Raw genomic sequence first — 21,516 nt, 5'->3', positions numbered from 1 at the left:
GGAAAATCTATGGTGACTGCACCTGCAGGGAGAAATCCTGTATTGTGAAAAAATAAGCAAGGATGTTTAAAAGTAATTTTTTAAACAATTTTGTTTATTTTTCAAATACTGTGTTATTTTTGTTGCTGTGACATTAGTTTATAGAGTATATATGATTCAGAGGTATAAGCTCACAGCACTTAAGATGTATGTTACTATACTATGCCCACCACCAACATACCCATTTCTTCCACCATAGTCCATCATGCCCTCTCCTCATTGCTCCTCTTACCACCACCCCATCTGGGAACCTCAGTTCTAGAGTTTGATTCCTATGGTTTGTTTTGCCTCTTCCTGTATTTTGTTTCTCTATATTTCAAATATTGTGATATCACCTGGAATTTATCATTATGCTTCTGTTATAGTTTGCATAACATATTTCCCTTCAGTTTCGTCAATGCTGTCTCAAATAACAAGATTTCATATTTTTCCTTTATGCATACATATCACATTTTTTTAATCTACTCATGTCCTTGGGCACTTAACTTGGCTATTGCTAATAGTACTGTAATGAACATTGCTATGCATATATCCCTTTGAATTAATGTTTTTTACAATTTTAATGCAGATAGCTAGGGAGGGATGGCATTGTTAGGTAATGTGGTAGATCTTCTGCATATTTTGAAAAACCTCCGTACTTTTTTTCCCAAAGAGTATTAACAGTCTATAGTCCCACTAACAGTGTTTGAGGGTTCCTATTTTCACATCCTTAACAGCACTTGTTTTATTTGGTCTTGTGTCATAGGTGATATGGCTATCCTTGTGGGTGTTCTAGATGGTATCTCATTATGGATTTGATTTTCACTTCCCTTATGATAAGTAATGATGAAAATTTTTTCATGTACCAATTGGTATTCTTTGGAAAGATATCTATTTAGCTATTTTTTTTCTTTTACCAATTATTGATTGGGTAGTTTTTTTTTTTTTCTTGTTAATGAGTTGTATGAATTTTTTGTAGAATTAAATAAAACCCGTTGTGGGGTGTATGGTGAGCAAATATTTATTCCCATTTTATAAACGTATTTTTTTCATTTTAATGATAGGCTGATTTCACCGTCCAGAAGTTTTAGTTTGATGTAGTTCTGTTTGTTTATCTTTTGTTTTTATTTTCCTTGCCTTTAGAGTTAAGTCCCCAAAGACATCTCTGAAGCCAATATTTTGGAGTGTTTCACCTGTGTTTTCTCGTATGTATTTTGTTGTTTCTTCTCTTAAACCAAGTCTTTTATCCATCTTGCATTATTTTTTTGTGATTGGTGTGAGAGAATGATCTAGTTCCTTCCTTCCTTCCTCCCTTCCTTTATATAATTGTTTATTTTTTTACAATATATGATTGCATGTTTTCTCCTCGCAGGTGTATTCCCCATAAAATTCTCACCACCAATTCACCCATGAACCATCACCATATTCCCCTGTGCCCTTCTCTCCCTTGTTTTGATATCTCTACCTCCCCCTCCCTTGCAGAATGTCTCTGATTTATAGTTGCTAATGTTCTTTTATTATTATTTATTATTATCGTTATTTTCTTTCCTGATCCCTTTTTTGGTTCCCCTATATTTCCCCTGTAAATGAAACCTTTATTTTTTTTTTCTTTTTCCTTCTGGCTTATTTCACTGAGCATGATCCCTTCCAGCTCCATCCTTGCTGCTGCGAATAGCATGAGTTTATCTTTTTTGATTGATAAATACTATTCCATTGGGTATATATAACATATCTTTTTGATCCAATCATCCATTTTTGGTAATTAAATCAGAAATGAATCCTGAATCTCGTGAAGTGACTTTTTTGCATTTATTGATATGTTTTTTCTTAATATTTTTTTCACAATGGAATATCACTCAGCAATCTAAAAAGACAAACTCATGCGATTTGCAGCAACATAGATGGAGCTGGAAGGGATCATGCTCAGCGAAATAAGTCAGAAGGAAAAGAAAAATACCGCATGGTCTCACTCATAGCAAGAATTTAGAAAATCTAGGCAAGGGACAGGAAAAAGACTAATTAATATAAAGTAAAAATCAAAATCAACAAGCAACTATAAACCAGAGGCACACTATTGGGGGTAAGGGTGTGGAGAGGAAGGACTAGGGTCAAAATAAGGGGGGTGCAATTGTATGGGGAATATAACCAAAATGAAAATGCATACATTGTGAAAAAATGAAAAATGATGTAAGAATTATATAAAATAAAATATTAAAATAAACAAGCAACTATAAACCAGAGATGCACTGGGGGGATAGGGGAGGAGGGATTAGGTTCAAAATAAGGGGGGAATTGTATGGGGACTCTAACCAACATGAAAATGCATACATTGTGCAAAAAATGAAAAAAATATGTAAAAATATATAAAATAAAATAAAATAAATATTTTTTTTTTCATTTTGTGTGGTGGGTTGCATTAATTGTTTTGCATATGTTGATCCATATTTGAATTCCTGGAACAACTCTAACTTGGACCTGATATATGAAACTGTTAATATATTGTTGGTATTAGTTAAGATTTTTATGAGAATTTTTGTATCTGTGTTTATCAGGTCTATTAGTATATAGGTGGTGTGTGTATGTTTGTGTGTGTGTGTGTGCTGAGAGAGAGAGAGAGAGAGAGAGAGTGGAGAGAGGGCACTTTGTCTGTTTTGCATCATAGTGCTGTTGGCCCCATAAAATTTGTTTGGAAACTTTCTTCATCAATTCATTTTGAAGATTTTTAAAACAAAATAACAGGTTATCTGTGAAAATCTGGTAGAGCTCATTTTTCAAACTGTCTGGTATCAGGCTTTTTTTGTGTGTGAGGGAAGATTTATGATTACTATTTCAATATCCTTCTTTGTAATTGTTCTATTAGGTTTTCTATTTCTTCTTTTTTTCTACATGTTTTTAAAGGTTTATTTATTTATGCATACAAGAACTGGGGCACAGGCCAGAGCTGTGGTGGGGGGTGTGGGCACAAGAGGATTCACCAGAGATAGAGTGGGGAACACAACAGGTAGACTGACTGAAATACACTGCTGAGGGGAGCAGCGGGCGAGACAGAGATGCTTGCTGTGCCATGTTGCTAGCTTCCTGGCTGGCCAGGGATCAAACTTGTGCTGCAGAGGCTGTGGACAGCCTCACAGTGCTGTGCAAAACCCCTTGTGCCACCAGGGAGGCCCTCTATTTCTTCTTGATTCAGTCTGGATAGTTGTACTCTTCTCAATGTGTGTTAATTTCTTTAAGTTATTCAGTTTGTTGATATAAATATTAAATTAAAATTGATAAACCTGAGATTTCATTTTTAAAAAGTGATACAATGTCACCAGTATCAGGTTTGAAAATTGAATACTGCATTTCTGTTGGTTTTATTTAAAATGAAGCAGTTAGGCTTTATTTAATCAAATCAGTAATCTCTTATGATCCTTCATATTTCTGAGATGTTTGTTGTTCATGCTATTTGTGTTTATTTGTTTCAGTTTTTTAATTTGACACTGGATATTCTAGTTAATTGTTTAATTTCCAAGTCTCTCCTAGGTCCTATTTTGTATGTAACACCGCCAGTGTTTAGACACAAAAAACATTGTTTTGTAGCAGAAAAAAAAAAAGTTCTGCAATATTTGAAATAATATCCAGAAAACTTCTTTTAGTTTCTAAGATCATTGGAAGGCTAACAATAATGTAATTATTAAGTTACTGCCACATTTTTGGATTCAGCCTGAGATTACCTCAAACTAGGGATTCATAGACTATCTATCATCTATCTATTTATCTATCTATCAGTCTATATTTCTATCTTTCTCTCATCTCTCTATTCCTCCATCACCTATTCCAGATCCTCACATTTATGTAAGGGAATAGAAGAATCTGAAATTTGAATGCTGCATTCCTGTTAATTTTATTTAAAATGGGTCAGTTAGGCTTTATTTTATCAAATCAGTAAAACCAATATATGTGCATTTTGTATCCCTTTTCTCTGACTCTTTTTCAATGATAGAGAAGACAATTTTCTATTGAGTTAATGCCTATTTCAAATAAATGACCAACTGTACGTTTCACTATAGATGAAAATTGAATAATCCCTTAGCCCGCTGATTATGTTCTCAAAAATAAAGTAGCAGTAAAATGTTTCTTTTTACTGAATTTGTTTTTACATCATTAAATTTTACTTAAATATTGACAATTAACCCATCTTTGTAAATTTTGAAAAAAATAAAGGTTGAGATATTTGATGCAATAAAATTAATCTTTCTCTTTTTTTCCCTCTACTTGCAACTCTGTGCATAATATATGTAAGTTCAGTGGGTTTAGATTTGAAACTTGATTTTTCTCAGTATATCTGCATTAGCATTCAGCTGTGAGTATGTAAGATAATAGTATTAAAAGCAACCTTCCATTCTGTTGTCATGGATGCAGCACAATCCAATATTGGTGGCACTTTACCACCAGTCTTTGTGCAATCTCATGTTTATCTACCTATTTTAATTTCTTGTGAAATTTAATCACTGCACATAAAAATAAACTTTCCTATTTATTTGAAGCATTAATGTATTAGAATCCATTTGCTGTAATGAGTATAAAATATTTAATGCTCTTCAAATAATGTGCTTCTGTCAGTAGTAATTATGAAATCAGAAACAAAAATCATGAAAAATATAGCTTTTATTTTCCAAGGATTTACATTTCTAGACTGAGTCAGTGTGTACTGACAGTGTATGTGGGTATGTTGTGGGAGGTTGAGATAGTAGCATTCAATGAAAAATTGATCAAAAACATGCATATCTTTTGAATTTGTGGAAAATTTTGGTTATCATGTGCCTTTTTATAACATCTATGCCATTATTTCTAAAGTACTTATTTAGTCATTATAAGTACACGATCTTGGTAATGGAAAAAATTGGTCAGAAGAATGATTACATCAGACCTGTTGACCATGTGTGGGTCTTTCAAAACATCACACAACTCTATAGAAGTCAGGGATTTTAGTATTCAACAAGAATTCAGTTTTTTGTTATCTAATAACAAACTAATCTACAATAAACTAATCTACAAATAGCCAAAACTGAATCTGATTTCCTAGAAATCTTAATAAGTTTTATTTTTTGTGTATATACATTTATTTGTTCTTGTTTTGAGTAAAATACCATTTTGTGATTTTGTTTTACAAAAGAGATTTGTCTTTTTTTTTCTGAAAGGAGACTATTACTGTTTCAACACTAAAATAACAAATAATATTTTGTGTGTTAATAAATTTTCCTTTTCTGTTAATTTATTTCACATAGCCTGAATTTTATAATATGATATAAATTATGACAAATTACTCCAATAGTTCTCCATAATAGTTTTTCAATGATTTTTTTATTAGTTGGTTGTTTTCTGCATAATCTGAAATTGTTAAATGAAAAATTCAGAATGTTTAAAGTATCTTCTAAAGCTTAATAATTACATAATACTAAAAAAAATATCTTGAGTTGATATAATTAAATTTGCTTTCCATTTCTCAATAATTTGAACAGTATATGTTGACTGTTTTATTATGATTACACCAATTATTTTAATTTAATTATATTGAAACACTTCGCTTTATGTATGTATTGTTTTGACTGAGAGTGGCTACAAATTGGAGACTATGGGGTGGGAAAATCCATGTCCATTCATAATTAAACACCCATGAAGATACATGCACCAGTCAGCACAAGCAGGCATCAACATTATGAAGTGAAAATTAAAAAGTCAAACACCCGAGTGTCTACTGTATCTGCCCACTGCTAGACACTGAAGCATGGAAAACAGGATATACTTCTATGGATGGATTGCTTTCCTTATTAAAAAAACACAGCGGGAAACACAGTAGGGAAGCATAATAAAACAAGGCTTTGTAGTAATTTCCTTGAAAGAAATTTCCCAAGATAGCAACATATAAAGCTTTAAATTTTTCGACTAGCTATACAGTGCACTTTGTTTTGTGTGGTATTTAAAAATTCCATTAGTTTGCAAAAGATCTGCTTAGTATCTCAGACTCCTCCTCTTTTATTTTCTTCCTTTTAAAACATTTTCTATGCAGACTCAATAAAATGCATATATACATGTGATTCTGAATCCCTTCAAAAAACTTTCTCAATGATATGTTAGCTACTTTCAATTTGTATGAAAATTTTGACTTAGTAACTGGCATAATGTCATTATTAGATTAAATGATGAACTTTTATGATTACATTTTCTGCTTCATTCTTTCAATATCTCATATTTCATCAGGTGAATTCTGGAGACAGTGGCATCATTTTACTTCTTATAAAATGCACAGAAGTAAGAATTAAGTGTTGTAAACTTTTCCCATTCCAGAATATTCATAAATAATATTTGTAAATAATGTTTCAAATGCTAATTTTGAATGTCTGTTCACACCCTAAAATAGTAGCTTCTATTATACTGCATTTGTTAATCTTAGATGTTATTTCCAAAGCATGTTTTCTTTTGAACTTGAATGTCTGTTTTTTACACTGTCCACTAAATATATATTAAATAGTTGAGAACTTGAAAAATTATCACCTAAAATTATCAAAAGATTTTGTGATTTGTATTCTATTGCTAGAATATGGTTGAGCACCCTATGGATATTTAACATTTCCTAATGTATTTGTACTAATGTGACCAATATTCTTTAACCTAATTAATATAATTACATGTATTGTACTTTTAAACAAATCATAAAGTTTTGGTTACAGTAGACACTGAATGAAAATTGAGATAATATGGAGCAAATTAGCCATATGCAGGCTCAAAGATTTTGTATCCAAAAAGAAAACATATAATTTCAAACTGGTATATTTATTCTATTAATTTTAGATTTACATAAATCAAACAAACATTAAAGATACATTACAAATTTTACATGATTCTTCCAGAAATTTATAAAATAGAAACTAATAAATCTAACTTGACTAGATAGCAAGTAGTATACAGTGAAACAGTAGAGAGCATCACAATACATTGCCAATTTTGATTAGTACATATTTTATGTTTTTGTAGCTGATAGCTGCTTTAAAATTGAATTTCTTCATTGAGTATCTGAATGTTACATATACATGCACAAAAAGCTTTATTGTTCAAGACAATTTCTTATTTCTTTTTCTCTCTTGGCTTAGTAATATTATGTGACCTGAAGATATGTGTATTTTCTCCATAAAGAGGAGTCATAAGTATAAAACTCAAGGGGAAAAACAATGAAAATAGTTATACGTTGTTTTCATTTGTAACACAAAGATGTTTTTAATGTTAGCATTAATTCTGTGATTGGCATGCATCAGAAAAGTTTTAGTTAATTTTTCATTTAGAGTAACATGTATAAAAGTCAGTTGTATATTTTTTTGTTTCTTTCATTATATTTGACCATTTTCCTAAATAATTTAATCTGTAAGTTAAACTACCTATTCCAAAAGAAAATCTAAGGTGGCAGGAATATGTCTAAACTGTAAATTATGTTTTCTTAAATAATACTGCCTGGAGTTGTATAAGAAATATTTTTAATTTTTACTTTGTGTATATCCTCAATATTAGGAATAAAATTTATTTCTAGTGAAAGGACTTGGATTTCAATAAATGGAATAAAGGAATGTTCAATGACATTTTAAAATTAAATTTTTAATTTTATTTCAAACTCTACAATATGCTACATTTAAAATGTATATATTTCCATAATTTTGAATAATTATTGATTCTAGAGAGGAATAACAAGAAAGAAATAATGAGATTAATTTTTTGTGATTCGATGATATTGTAAAACTCATGCAGTCTTCTGTGTTTAGTAGTTTTGTTTACTAAACAGAAACACACAACCACACACACACACACATACAGAAATACTTTGGTAGTTAGAAAATTCCAAGAGATATTCATTGGTTCCTAAAGATTAGAAACATGTTTTAATTTGAATTTTAAATTAAAAATCTGATGCTCATACAGTAATGTAAAACAGCTTTCACATCATTAATACACACTTGCTACTACAATAAATGTATTTTGTGCCTCTTAAATATCATGCAAAAATGAAGTATTAGAAGTGTGGAATATTTAAATGAATAGAGTGTGTACACACATTTCTTCATTTCTAAATTACTAATGTAGCTTTAAAGGGGCAATAAATTTCAAATTATATGTAGATACCATAAAAATATTAGATCTAATGTTATTTATTTTTATATTTTTAGGGGATAGAGATTAAAGATTTCCTGTAGGGAAATAGTTAATCTATTTTTAACTAAAGATTTACTTTTGTAATCCATCCAGTGCTTCAAGTTCTGTCATTGATCTATGATTTATGTGATTTAAACCACCTCTTGGCTGTAACACTGGTTTCTGTCCAAGATACTGAGTTGAATACTAATTACAAGATCAAATTTATGCTGTTGGGTTAAGCAGCTGAATGAATGAGTTCTTCATGAAGGACTCCCTTTTCCATCCCTACCACAGTTGGGGAAATATTTGTCAGAGAGATGGATAAGGAGACAAAGAAATGAATAAAAAATCTTATATGTTTTAGCACATTAGATAATTATTTTTGAATCATACATAACTAGTTATGAATGGAGATATGACCATGCAGATAGAAGACATAGATTTTATTTTTTACTTATTTATTGTGATGTATCTATGTTTTCATGTGTAGAAACATAGTTATCATGGCTTTATCTAAAATCCAAGTTAAATTAATACATAATGCCTACTTCAAATATTTCCAAATATTTTAAACTTTAAATATTTTTAACTGTTCTCCAAAATTCCCAAACAGAAACCACTACTGGGTCATAGATTACTAATCATTCTCTTGGAAGAGTGAATTTGTTGAGGGAGTAATTTAAAAAATGTATGCAACCTTGGGTCTGCGTATAGTGTTATAACAAACATTCAAAGAGGTGTAAACTTATACTGATGAGTCATATTAGACTGTTGTAAACCAATGCTACCCATTAAAGTATTGTACAATTTTAAATTGGGGGGGGTATTGGTAACACATCAATTTTCACTGGAGAGCGGTGATACTCAACTGGGAGTGATATTTTCCTCCAGAGGCTATTTGGCAATGTCTAGAGACATTTTTTTGCTTATTAAAGCTGGGAAAGGAAGATGTTATTTGGCATCTAGTGGGTAGTGGTCACTGATGCAGCTGAACATTTACAGTGTACAGGAAACCTCCCCACAACAAATCACTAACTGATTCCATATATCTATAGTAATACTGTTGTGAGAACTTGATGTAGAAGAACTATAAACCTTTGAACTATAAAGAATATTCATAGATATTGATAATGTTCCCTTCATAAAGAAAAGTCACACAAAATAAATGGCAGAATTGGAGTGGTAGGTAGTACTTACACAATGGTAAAAAAAAAAAAAATTCTGGAATTGTCACTCTGAAATGTGATTTCGTTTTTTTTTTTGTTTGTTTGTTTTTTTTTTTTTTTTTTAGTAAGGCCACTAAATTTATTGATAGCTTGCTTTGGTTTTAAGAAGATGAGAAAAAGCACTTTCTCCATATTTGCATCCATACCAAATTCAAGTCTTTTCTTTGACTCTACCCAAATACACATCATGTATTATTGGTATATGAATCCAATTTTAATTTGAAAACCTATAATCTTATCTTCAGACAGGTCAGATCCTTTGAGGCATCAATAATAAATCAGGCATCAATATAAGGCATCAATAAAAATTCATGGAAATAATACAGTTGGTTTGATGAACATTTGCCCTTGAGATGATTGTGTGATCTAGCCATTTTGTGTGGTGTTTGTTCAGGAATTGACTAAATCTTAGATTGAATACTACCAATAAAATGTTAAGTTAAAATAACAATGAGGTACCTATTTGCAAAAGTGGAGTAAGTACTGTCTGACTATTCTCATTGATTGTTTATTTATTTATTTTAAATATTTATTTATTTATTCATACAAGCACTGGGTACAGTCAGAAGCACAGGAGGATGAGAGAATTCACCAGAGCCAATGCGGAGAGTAGAACAGGCAGAGTGGGGAAGTACACTGTTAAGGGGAGATGCAGGCAGCAGGAGAGGACTGTGTGCCATGTGGGACCCTCACCTGGTGACCGGTGATCTAACCGGTGCTGCAGAGGCTGCGGGCAGCTTCGCAAACCAGCGCTCAACCGCTGCACCACTGGGGAGCCCCCTGATTGATCATTTAAAGTGAAAATCTCATAAGAGTGTGTGTGTTTGTGTTTGTGTGGTTTATATTATGGATGTCTATTAACATTAAATTTCAGATGTAACAATTATCTATATCCCATTTGATGAGATGGTGATGCTTCAGTTCCCACAATGGAATGAGCTTAACCTAAAAGAAATGGAAGCCTAAGTTAGACCATTTCCATTTCTTATACTAAGTAGCTAAACGTTATCTTAAGTCTCCATTTTCTCTTTTTGTTCCTGAAAATATTTTATTTATGCATATGGGGTAGAGGTTGGCTCAGTTTTTCTTTGGAGCCACCTTCCAAGACATTGTTCAAGTGTTCCCTCTTACTCTTGGAAAGAATGTACATCCTCACCCTCAATGAACATTAGGGTCTGCTTGTCTGTGGAGACCTTGAGTAATTCCATGGTGAGCTGCGTAAATGGGACAAAGCTGAATAGCTCCAAGATCATACCCTGTACAAATATGATGTGCTTGATGAAGCACCCATGGCGGCAGCTGTGTCTTGGATTGCTCACATTCTTGGTCACCTTGTGGTCCTTGTTGAGGCTTACAACCATGGGATAGCACAAAGCTATGGCTGCTTCTCTACAATGGATGCTGTGGTGGAAGGCAATTTTCTCAACTTTAATCTCAGAATAAGAATACTTACACCATCTGGTGGTTTAACAGTTAAATAGTCTAATGTATGTAGGTCTGTAATATGGTGATAAATAAATCAGCCTTTATTATTATTAATTATTAATCTTCACAAACACTCATTTCTACTTAGGAATAATTCTTTGGAGAAAATCCAATCTCCTGGAAACAATTGTTTAAAGAAGAATAATCTAATAGAGCAGTTGGCAACAGAGAAATCCAACATGATAATATCTTAACTTGTATAGTAATCTGACCATAACAGTTAAGGGCAGGTAGCATTTGTTGAGACAAATAAGCAGGTAGGAATATGGTAGGCATCAGTCCCTTGGCTGTGAACCAATGTTTGGGGGAGAGATGCCATGTCTTGGAGAAGAAATGGCAAAATTCATCACTGTCACAATTGAACCTTACAAAGCCATTCTTTCAGGAAAATTGGACTGGAAACAAAGAACATTCCTTAATAAATTTTAGGTAGTATCACTTTAAGTCTAATACTGCAGCTGGTTTTGTTTTGAGCAGCAGTCCTCTGCTTTAATTCTTTTCTTTCCATAACATATATAAAATATAAGAGATTAGGGTTAATAGAAGAACTCTATACAACTGGCATAATACATGAGTTTTTCCTCTAAAGAAGCCTATTCATTTTAATTTTAAAAGTTTTAGTCTATTAGAGTAGTAACTTTGTTTAAAAATGGGACTATAACCAAGGTGAAAATGCACACATTGTACAAAAAATGAAAAATAATGTACAATATAAATAAATATTACAAAAATTGCCTTAAAGTGAATAAAATTATGCTGTCATCTGCCAAAGATTTTAAGCATAGCTATGAGCCACCATATACAAAATGTCTTCAGTTATCTCTAAAAATCTAAATTAGTAGTAACAATGGAGATTATGGAGATTTGACTTTTATCCTGTTCTCTTATACTGACTAGGTATATGTCTAGTTCTATTATTCATATAGACTATAGGAGGGTGAGATTTAAAAACCTTTTCACTCTGTCCAGTGTAACCCAGCACCAGGAGTTAAAAGCTGTTTGGGCACTAGCACTGTGGTCAGCCCAAGTGATGGGCTGGGTTTGAGGGTTTGTGTCAGGATCTTGCATCTCAACCAAGGAAGACATGACTGGGTCAGTTTTAAAAAATTATGAGCTGTTGTGCAGAGCAAGATGAAAGCAGAATGAAGACTTTAGGCTAATCTCTTCTACATACTAGCATCTAGATTGTAGAGGAAAAAAATAAAGACAATATCTCCTGAAGGAAGAACAGGTGATTCGGTAAGTGTAACTTCCCAAGGATGGAGAACACATTGATTAGTAGTATGAGCCAAATGGGTAGTCTTTCCAAGTGGATGAGGTGAATCCTTTAGGCCCAATGGGTCCTGAAAGCAGCAGTGTGAAGTTGGCAAGGACCTTCAATGGCAACTCTTAGAAGAACTCAGCAAACCCTATATCCCAAGAAGAGAGTAGGCCCACCACAATAGGTCTCCAAAGACCTAGGTACAGAACTTGGCAGGCTCTGGGAAGGGTCCTGAAGAAGCCCAACCAGCAGTAGCCCTCAGCTAACCCTGAGTTGCCATCTGAAGGCAGACTCACCAAAGTAGGACCCCAAAACACTTCAAAGAGATCTAGGGAATGTCCAGAAAGCTGATGCCCCACAATAGACATTTATGAGCTACAGAAAATATCCTAGAACCAGTTTTTGCAGTGATAGGCACTGATAGAAATTAATAATCCCTAGGACAAAACCCATACAAACCCCAGCGGATTCTGGGGAGGGTCCTGAAAGCAATACGGATCTGGCAGATCTTACCAAACAGTGGAGGAGAACCTAACAAGAGGAAGAAGCATGACAGGCCTTGACAAAAGCAATTGAAGTGCACGGTTTTCATGGGCTATAATTCCTGGAGCATTGAACCAGAGGGATACTGTCTAGACAGATAGTTTCTCAGATAGAAGTGGGATTGGTTTTCTCTTGGACAGTAGAGACCTATGCAGACAACCAGGTTGATAATGAGGGGATTCATGTTACAGTGAACAGGTGGTGGGAAAAAAGAGGAACCTGTGAGTTATGGTCTGGAGTACAGTACACAGCCAGAGATCCGAGGGAGATGGAAGAAGAGGTTGTTTTTTTGTTTTGTTTTGTTTTCTTTTTTTTTGTTTGTTTGTTTGTTTGTTTTTTGGTATATTCCCTTGAAAGAAGGGAAGAACTTGTAGAGAAGCTGGTTATAGACTGACTTCCCTGTCAAGATAATAGCACAGTAGGAATTCTGATCTGTACTCCCTCTTCCCACCCCCTTGAAACCAAGACTTGCTTTGTGAGATGTACTGAAAGCACAGGAATGTCCCATCCCAAGCTCCAAAGAAGAGGATGATCTCAGGTGCCACAAACACAAGCCAGTTCCAGTCAGATACATCCACACCAACATCTGGTTTCTTCCAAGTCCTTCCTCATCCTGTTCACTCAGCATCAAGAAGATAGAAAATAGATCTGAGCACATACAGAAGCCAGCAAAGGTCAAAATAATGAAAACATAAATGTACATTTATATAAAATGTAACACTAAATATATTTAAAAGTAATAAAATAAGGAGACCTGAAGAAGCAAAATAGGCAAACAAAAAGAAAATAACAAATGGAGATAAGGGACAATAAAATTTATGACATTAAAAGGCTAGAACAACTTTCCAGAATCCAAACTCAAAAAGATGGAAAATTGTATCTACCTCTCATGTAAAGAGTTTAGAACTACTATAATAAAGAAATCAAAGTGATAGCAGTAAACTCAGAAAGGCAAATCTAAGTAAGAGAACTCAGAAGAGCTAATCAAAGAGATAAAACAAAATTCAGTCAAACAAATTAGTGATCTCAGAAATGAAATCAAATAACAGAAGGTAGACATTGAAACTTTAAGTAAGAAAATAACAAGGATTCAGGAGGTAAAGATGATAAAAAATGATATCAGTTACTCTAGAGTAAGCTACTAAAGAAGTGCAGATCAAATAGAGGATTGGATCAGTAATCTCAAAGATAGAAATGCACTAAGGAAACAGGTGGAAGGAGAGAAACAAGATATAAAAATGATGAGGAGGCAATTGAGTTATAGTTGTAACCATTAAGAAAGCCAATGTAAGAATAATGGGTATACAAGAACGGGAGAGGGGGAAGGGGCAGAGAAACTATTGAAGGAAAAAATAGAGGAAATATTCACACAACTGAGGAAAGAATTAATATAAAGTCCATGAAGCTAAAAGAACATCTGTTTGCCTAAAGTAGTGAGGTGTATATCAAGAATCATACTAATGAAACTAGCAAGAGTTTAGGACAAAAGAAAAATGAATATTGAATTTGGACTGGGAGAATGCAGGTAGCATAAAGTTATTCCCATCAAGATTACATTAGACTTCTCAGTAGAAACTCTAAAGGCAAGGAGAGAATGGAATAATGTATTCAAATACTCCAGGATGAAAAAATGCCAGGCATGGTTACTATAAATGGCAGACTCTTAAATAGAGGGGGAAATAAAGGCCCTCTCACATATACAAAATGTGAAGGAGTTTGCAAACACTATATCTCCCCCTACAAGGAATGTTGAAAGGACTACTTCTATCTAAATCAACTTGAAGAAAATCTGGACAAAATTAATAAGGAGAGGGCCTTCCCTGGTGGCCCAGTGGTTGAGCGCTGGGATGCAAAGCTGCCCACAGCCTCTGCAGAGCCAGTTTGATCCCCGGCCGCCTGTGAGGGAGCAGCGAGTAGCAGGAGAGGTCTGCGCACCATGTGGGACCCTTGGCGGCAGCCGGGGATCGAACTGGCACTGCAGAGGCTGCGGGCAGCTTGGCAGCCCAGCGCTGAACCACTGCGCCACCAGGGGAGGCCCCATGGAAACAATAGCTTTAAATGAAGAATTAGATTAGAGGTGCCTATTAGATATTTATATGGTACTGTACATATACAAAGAGATGAGTACAGTTTCCACCCAAGTGTGAATGGAACATTTTCAAGGATAGACCACATATTGGGTCACCAAAAAAAAAAAAAGTCAATGAATATATGAATTTTGGAATCTGTCAAGTATTTACTTTGATTACAATGGTGGTAAACTAGAAATCAGTACAGTATTGGATTACAGCTAGACATACAGACCAATGGAACAGTACTGAGAACCCAGAAATAAATTCATATTTACATGGACAGTTTATCCGTGACAAAGGAACTGAGTGTATACAATGGGGAGACAAAGTCTCTTCAACAAATGGTGATGGGGAAATGGGAGAGCCACATGCAGAAAAAAAAACAAACTGGACCACTCTTTTATATCATACTTAAAAATTAGTTCAAAATGGAGTAAAGATTTGGGTGTCATACTGGAAGTCATAAAATACATAGAATAAAACAGACAAAACTGTCCATGTCATTGGTTTCAAGGATGTCTTTGGGGACATAACTCCAAAGGTATGGAAAACACCAGGGTTTGAAAAAAAATCAAATTTGTTGTTTAAAATGCTATGTACTTTCATATGTATTTCTTTAATTTGTAGTAACTGCTATGCGTGTCTTTATGTTTATTCCTTTAAGTTTAAGTATTTATTTGTATGCACACTTTTTACTTTTAATTTCTAAAAGTTCTTTACACAATATGGTTACTAGTTAATTTTTCACATAGTTTGAATTTTTCTTATTTTCATTTTAGCTATGAAAGGTTTGTGAAATTTTATATTTTTAGAATCAAGTATTTTGGTTATGTATTGCATATGTAATCAATCTTTTTCATAGTTTTTCTTGCATTAAATTTAAGTTGAGGGTTCATCCCCATCCTGACATTGAGAGTGACAACTCTTCTGTTTGTTTCTATCCAGTTCTATTCAACTGTTTTTTTATTTTAGTTTGTTTATCACATGGTTTAGATTATGAATTTTTTCCTAGTAATATAATAATATACTCATTTGGTAATTTGAAAGTTAGCCTTCATTTATTTGTGAAATTTGTACATAATAACAAATATTTTTGCAGAGTGAATTTGGAGGAACTGAGTCATATGCTTTTAATATAACTGATAATAAATATGTTTTGGCTTTTAAAAAGGTGTGAAAATAAAAGCAACAATAAATTAATGGGACTACATTAAGCTAAAATGCTTCTGTAAAGCAAAATAAACTATCATTAAAAAAAGCACCTCATACATCTGACAAAGGGCTAATATCCAAGATATACAAAAAATCCATACAACTCAACACAGAGAAAACAAAGAAAATAATGGGCAGAACAGCTAAATAGCCACCTCTTCATAGAAGGTATGCAGATGGAAAACAGTATCATGAAAAAATATATAACATCACTTATGATCAGGGATGTAAATCAAAGCAATGAGATATCACCACACCTGTGAGAATGGCCCATTTCAAAAAGACAAGAAAGAACAAAATTGGTGAGAGTATGGATACAACCAAACTACTTGAACACTGTTGATGGGAATGTAGACTGGTCAAGGCCCTATGGAACACAGCATGAAGATTCCTCAATACATTAAAAATAGTTATACCATATGAGCCAGCAATAGCACTGCTAGATGTTTACCCAAAGAAAACAAAATCACTAATTCCAAGGGATATATGCACTCCTATGTTCACTGTAGAACAATTTACAATTGTCAAGTTATGGAAGCAACTTAAGTGCCTTCACAAAGTAGTGAATTAAGATGTAGAGTATATACTACCTGAAGGACAGAAAGACACTAATTCAAAAGGAAACCCACACTCTTATGTTTATTGCAACACTATTTACAATAGCTAAGATATGGGAACAACCTAAATGCCCCAAAACAGATGAATGGATCAAGAAAATGTGGTGTATATATAGACAATGGAATACTACTCAGCAATAAAAAAGATAAACATATGCCATTAATAGCAATGAGGGTCGAGCTTGAATGGGTTATGCTGAGCAAAGTAAGTCACAATGAAAAAGAAAAAAAAAGTATTGAATGGTTTCACTTATAGATGGAACATAGGAAAACAGAACAAAGGGTCAGGAAAAAGACAAAACTTGCCAGCTGACCATAGATTTGAGACAAACAACAGCAGAAGAGGAGTGAAGAGCACAATGGTGGTTGTTCATGGGTAATATGGTGGTGGGAGAACTACAAGGACTACACCTGAAGAGAGAACAATGATGTAAGAAAATAAAAATAGAAAGAAGGTGGTATATACACACAATAAAATACTACACAGTTACAAAAAATAAAAGATGAAATTTTCCCATTTGCAACAACATGGATGGAAATGGTGGTAATTATGCTAAGTGAAATTAGTCAGAAGGAGACTAATACCAGATCATTTCACTCATATGTGGAGTATAAAAAAAATAAAAAAACAACTGACAAAACTAAACCAAAACACAGAAATATGAGTGTAGAATTGAGGCTACTAGAAGTGGAGGCAGGTGAGATCAAAGTGTGGAGTGGGCACAATGGTGTGTGTGTGTGTGTGTGCCAAATCTTTATGTGATCACTTATCCTGTGGCACTTAGGTTCTTTTCAGCTCTTGGCTATTTTGTGTAATGTTTCTGTGAACAAGGGGGCACATATATCTCTTCCAATAAGTATTTTTTAATGTTTCATTTAAATGCAAAGGAGTGGATAACTGGATCATACGAAAATCTTAACTTTTTGAGGACTCTCCATACTTCTTTCCAAAATGGTTGGAACTTTACATCCATGTGTTCTTTATATCAAAGCCAAATCTATGTGGAAATGTTCTACTTACCCTTCTATTTGCCAAGAAATGGTAATCAACTTTTACTATGCATCAACACCACTCAGTTAGCTTTCTAAAATGTAGATTCTTGAACCCCACCTCAGGGTTTGATTAATAAAATGCAGTGAAACCCACTTATCTGAATTTTAATAGGTTCCAGGTGACTCTCATTGGTGAGTTCCCTTTTAAATATTTCAAAAATATGGTTTCCCTGGTGGTGCAGGGGTTAAAGTCTCAGTTCTATCAAGTTATTGCCAGCCACTGAGGTCTGAGTTCGATCCCCAGCCAGGGAGATAACCCACATGGCACAGCAGGCCTCTCCTGTCTCACCCACTTCTCTCCTCAGCAGTATATTTCAGTAAATCCAGCTGTTATGCCCTCCATTCTGTCTCTGGTGAATTCTCTCACCCCCTGCACCTCTGGTCTATATCCCAGTCCTTGTATGTATAAATAAGTAAAATAAATATTTAAAAAAATAAATAAAGGGCCTCCCCTGGTGTCGCAGGCAGTTGAATGCAGCACTGTGAAGCTGTCTGCAACCTCTGCAGCATGGGTTCGATCCTTGCCAGCTGGCTAGAATCCCACATGGCACAGCAGACCTCTCCTGTCTTGCCCACTGCTCCCCTCAGCAGTGTTTTCCATCAGTCTGCCTATTCTGTTCCCGCCCTGGCTCTGGTGAATCCTCTCATCGCCCCCCGCGAATCTGGCCTATACCCTGGCTCTTTTGTAATAAATAAATAAATAAATAAATAAATAAATAAATAAATAAATAAATGCTTTTAAAAAATAAATAAATAAATAAAACACTTCAAAAATAGGTGGAATATTGAATAAGCTCAAAATATCTACTACTAATATTTCACCATTTGCTAAAGAGCAAGATAATAATTACTATTTGGTAATTTAAAAAGCTCAGTTCTGATTTTTTCAAAACCAAATATATCAGAATTTATTGTAACTACTACAGAAAAAAGAATGCAGATTCTTCATGTATCCTCAAGGACCCAGAAATTTAATAAGTTACTTAATTGCACTCGAGAAAAATGTGTGCTCAGATTTTTTTGGGTGCAGTGGTCTATAGATGTCTGTTAAGCCCATGAGGTCTAGGTCCTTGCTCGGAGGTCTAGTGTCCTTGCTTATTTTTTTGTCTCGTTGATCTCCTACTATATATGTATTTTCTTTAGTGTCTGTTTTCAGAGATGACAATAAATGCCTGATATATTTTGGTGCTCCTTCATTTGGTGAGTGTAGTGGAAGGACAGGTACTGAGCAGGTTTTCTACGATTCACCAGACCAGGTAAAGGAGGAGTCCTGGTGCCCTGGGTGGCTTTCTCAGGCTTCAATTGAGCTTTTACATGTAGAGCAGCAGCCAAGTACATGGCAGGCAGTGGTGCCGGGGGACCAAGAGGCCAGTAGGCCTCCAAGCCCCCTGCAAGTCTCCACCCTGGACTTCTTTTTCCCCTTCTCTCTCCTGCCTCTCTTCTGCTTCTGCTTCTCTTGGCTGATATCTCAAAACTGCTGCCATGGCCCATAGAAGTAAACAACATAAGTTATAACAATGTAACAAAATGCAGGTGCCCCATCAGGCAGGGCAATCCTAATGGCAGGAGGGCAGAAAAACCTGAAAATCATTTACACTACAGTGAGTATATGTTGATGACTGTTATGTTTTCTTGAAGTATTGTCCTCTTAATCATAATGTAGTGCCCGTCTGTGTCTCTTTTAACCTTTTTTTAGTTTGAAGTCTATTTTATCTGATACTAGTATAGCTGTCCCCACCGTCTTCTTTTTTTTGGTCCATTTTCTTGTATGATTTCTTTCCATCCATTTACTTTTAGTCTATGTTTATCTTTTGTAGTTAAATGTGTTTCTTGTGGACAGAAAAGGTTGGGTTCTGTTTTTCAATCCAGCCTGCTACTCTGTATCTTTTAATTGATGAGTTTAGTCCATTTACATTTAGGGTTGATATTGATTCACTGACATCCATATTTGCCATTTTGATTGCCTTTTTGTGATTCTATTCCTTACCTTGTTCTTTTCTTCTTATTCATTCTTCTGTTGGTTTTAGCTCTAGGGTTTCTTATGATATTTTTTTGGAGTGGGGTTTAGTAGTAATGAATTTCAGGAGATTTTGTTTGTCTGAGAAGGTTTTTATTTTTCCATCATAGAGGAAGGAGAGCTTGTAGGGTGGAATATTCTTTTTTTTTTCATTTTTTCATTTTTCTTTTATTTTACATATTTTTACATCATTCTTAATTTGTATACAACGTATGCTTTATCATCCCAGGTATAGTCCCCATGAAATTCCCATCACCAATTCACACTTGTACCACCACCATAGTCCCTTGTGCTCTTCCCACCCCTGTTTCGATACAACTCCCTCCTCACCCTCTGTGTAATAACTTGGTTTATAGCTGCCTGTTGATTTTGATTTTTACTTTATTATAATTTTTTTCCTGATCCATTATTTGGATCCTGTATACTCCTCCTATAATTGAAACCATCTGATATTTTTCTTTTTCTTTCTGGCTTATGTCACTGAGCATGATCACTTCCAGCTCCATACATGTCACTGCAAATGGCATGCATTTATCTTTTTTGATTGCAGAGTAATATTCCATTGTGTGTGTGTATAGTGTGTGTGTGTGTGTGTATAATGTATATACCACATCTTCTTAATCTAGTCATATACTTTTGGCATTTGGATTGTTTCCATAGCTTACCTATTGTAAATAGTGCTGCAATAAACATAGGGGTGCATGTGTTGTTTTGAATTAGTGTTTTTATGTCCTTAGACAAACCTCTATCCAGGCTCACAAAGAAAAAAAAATCAAAGCACAAATAAATTGAATCATAAATGAAATATGAGAAATTACAACAGATACAGCAGAAATCAAAAGAATAATTAGAGATTACTATGAACAGTTATATGGAAACAAGTTCAACAATTTAGAAGAGATGGACAAATTCCTACTACTTTACAACCATCCAAATCTAGATAAAGAAGAAATAGAACACCTAAATGGACCAATTACAAGCAGTAGAATTGAAACAGTAATCAAAACCCTCCCTAGGAGGAGGGAGAAGTATTAGAGGGAGGAAGGGAGGAGCATAGGGGTCTGAGGTGATGGTGCACAGGTACATTCGTGAAGGAAAATCTAGGGGGACTACACCTGAAGGCGTGGGGGGAAGAAAATATTGTTTAAAAATGAACAATAATGTAAAAAATTAAAATTTAAAAAAACCTCCCCTAAAACAAAAGCCCAAGACTAGATGGATTCACAAATGAATTCTACCAAATGTTCAGAAACAAACTAATGCTTATCTTAAACAAAGTCTTTCAAAAATTGAGAAGGAAGGGATCTTACCAAATGTGTTCTACGAAGCCAACATTCCACTAATACCAAAACCTAACAAGGACAACACAAAAAATAAAAACTATGGACCAATCTTTCTAATGAACACTGATTCAAATATCCCCAATAAAACCATAGCCAACAGAATCCAACAATGCACCAAACAGATAATTCACCATGACCAAGTAGGATTTATTCCAGGGACACAAGGATGGTTCAACATCTGAAAATCAATTCATGTTATCCAACACATCAACAAAAAGAAATATATAAACCACATGATACAGAGAAACCATTCGATAAATTCAACATACATTTAAGATAAAGGTGCTTGAAATTCTTGGGATAGAAGGAACATACTTTACTGTAATAAAGGACATATATGACAATCCTATAGCCAATATTGTTCTCAATGGTGAAAAGCTGAAAGCCTTCCCCTTAAGATATGGAATAAGACAAGGATGTCCACTATCACTATTGCTTTTCAATATAATACTGAATGTCCAATCCACAGCAATAAGACAAGAGAAAGATATACAAGGAATCCAAATAGG

This window comes from Talpa europaea (assembly GCF_964194135.1).
Source record: "Talpa europaea genome assembly, chromosome: X".
NCBI classification, from domain to species: Eukaryota; Metazoa; Chordata; class Mammalia; order Eulipotyphla; family Talpidae; genus Talpa; species Talpa europaea.
The sequence above is the reverse complement of the archived record's forward strand: the minus strand, read 5'-3'. Positions refer to the sequence as shown.